This window comes from Dipodomys merriami, unplaced genomic scaffold, assembly GCF_024711535.1.
Source record: "Dipodomys merriami isolate MVZ:Mamm:240054 unplaced genomic scaffold, mDipMer1.0.p SCAF_139, whole genome shotgun sequence".
NCBI classification, from domain to species: Eukaryota; Metazoa; Chordata; class Mammalia; order Rodentia; family Heteromyidae; genus Dipodomys; species Dipodomys merriami.
In genome coordinates, this window is record NW_027202704.1 from 1,748,396 (window position 1) to 1,751,065 (window position 2,670).

The following is a 2,670-nucleotide window of genomic DNA, read 5'->3' on the forward strand; positions in this document are numbered from 1 at the left end:
TGATGTTAAGAAAATGAACCCTTAGATATGCATTTAAATGTTTTTTTTTCTTTCATGCATTTGTTTCTAACGCATTTATAAGATTATTTCTTTGTTGCTTTGTATGTCCCTCCCCCACAGTATAACCCCTGCTTTCACTATATTTGATGTCGGTATAATCTGTGGAGGAGATGGGGAAAAAGAAGTCGTTTAAGGATACAGGTGGACCTGTTGCAACAATGAGAAGTACAAGTTGTCATGTCGAAAACGAACTTTACAACTTTGGTGGGGGGGGGGGAGGAGGAGCCGGGGGAGGAGGCTGGGAAGAGTTGTGAAGAGTAAACAAAGGAAGAGGCTGCAATGCTTGATAAGAAATGTACTCATTATCTTGCCCATGTAATTGTAACCCCTCTGTACAGTATGTTCACAGAAAATAAAAATAAAAATAAAAAAAAGAAAAAAAGAAATATATGGTTGTAAAATTTCTCGACAATTCTTTTGAACTTCCTTTTTTTTTCAATTGTGCAGTTTAAAAAAATCAATTGCACTTTAGATATAAAAAATATTCTGTGCTCAATTCAGCATCACATACACTAACATTGGAACGATACAGAGAAGATTAGCATGGCACCTGCACAAGGATGACATGCAAATTCGTGGAGTGTTCCAGATTTTTACAACAGAAGCTGGAGGGGATGTGGCCACAAGGGAACCATACAGCATTGTTCGTGGGAAGATAAACGTGTTCAACCACTTTGGAAAGCATTATGGAGGTTCCTCAAAAGATTCCCCATAAAGCTCCCCTTTGACCCAGCAATCCCACTTTTGGGGATTTACCTAAATGACCACAAACAAGACCATACTAAAACTACTATCACAACTATGTTTATTGCAGCATTATTTATGATAGCTAAGATATGGAACCAACTTAGATGTCCCTTCTAGATGAATGGATCAAGAATATGTGGTATATATACACAATGGAATTCTATGCCTCCATCAGAAAGAATGACATTGCCCCATTTGTTAGGAAATGAAAAGACTTGTAAAAAATTATATTAAGTGAAGTCAGCCACAGGCCCAAAGAAAATTGCCAGTGGGTTTACAAAGTTGTGTTTAATACCACTTCTATGATGGCTTAATGCTTTGTAAACAGAAGTCATTAGAGAAATGCAATTCAAAATTACTATGATACTACTTCATAACTATTATAACCCTCATCAAAAAAAAATCAAAAGAACCAGGTGTGGTGGTAAAGGCTTGTAATTCGAAGCGTTTAGGAGGTAGGCGTAAAAGGATTTGGGTCTGAGGTCATCTTGGGTCCTGCACACAGTAAAAACCTGCCCTTTTAAAAAACTCAAAAGGTAATAATGTTGGCTGATGAGAGTGTGGAGAAAGGGAAACTTTCTACACTCTTGGTCAAAATACAGGTTAGTATTCTCCTTGTAGAAAATAGTATGCAGTTTTCTAAAGAAATCCAAAGTTGAAATATCATCTGATCCACCAATCATGTGATTATTTCTCTCTGAGTAACTTGTATATATATATCTGTATTTCATTGTTATTCACATTATTCACAAAAGCCAAGATAATAAACTGTGGTGCATGCACAAATATATTTTTATGTTTCATCCTTAAAACGAGACTTCTCCCATTATCCACAACCTATAATGACCTGAATGATGTATTCTAAATGAGGAAAAATGTTGTCTTCTGATTTTTGTAAACACACACACACACACACACACACACACACCTCAAACATTAAGAGAGAATTTTTTAAAGTAGAATTGCTAGGGCATTTAGGTCATAATGTAGAAAATAGTAGAGATACAGGATGAACCGCTATAGATTTGTAATTTACAACATGAGGATACAGGGGACAACACTGGCCTTACATAGGAATGAAGCTAAATAAGTAGGAGTTGTTATTCCTTATAGGGGTTGCTCTTTTGGGTGTTCTTCCTCCAGTAATGGATAAGAGAAACATAATTCTTTAAATATACCTGCCTGTTTGCAGAAATAATAACAAACAATACAGCAATAATTTTGTATGCTCAACATAGGACAAAATGTCAAATTAAAATACATGAGATTATCCTTGGTGTAAACTATTACAAATAAGGGAAACTCTGGGACCTATATTTTTTTAAGTCTGGCTTACTTAATATAATTTTTTTCCAAGAACTTCCATTTCCTTACAAATGAGGTGGTATCATTCTTTCTGATGAAAGCATAGTATTCCGTGTGTGTGTGTGTGTGTGTGTGTGTGTGTGTGTGTGTGTGTGTGTGTGTGTGTGTGTGTGTGTGTGTGTGTGATTTTCTTGATCCATTCATCTACTGAGGGGCCTCTAGATTGATTCCATATCTTATCTATGGTAAATAATACTGTGATAAACATAATTGTGCTGGTAGCTTTACTGTGGCATTGCTTGTGGCCACCTGGTTAAATGCCCAGAAGTGAGATTACTGGGTAATAGAGGAGCATTATTGTGTACATCAAGGATAATCTTAGTAGATGAGCAGAATAGCCCTCTAGCTATGTACATATGACCGTATAAGATGATTCCAAGTGAAATGAACTCCAAGACATGTTTTTTGTTGTTGTTGTTCTTAATGTACTGCATGATTTCTTTTTATCGTTTTGTGTTTTCCCCACCTATAGTTTATCCCCTGTAGTCGCTGTATTTG

General features: G+C 36.0%; 1 non-coding gene across 1 annotated transcript; it reads left to right on the top strand.

Annotated features, from left to right (window-relative positions):
- Positions 1-548: 548 nt before the first annotated feature.
- Positions 549-655, top strand: LOC138825643 (U6 spliceosomal RNA). The gene has a single exon (XR_011371450.1). It is a non-coding gene; the product is annotated as a U6 spliceosomal RNA (small nuclear RNA).
- Positions 656-2,670: the final 2,015 nt, after the last annotated feature.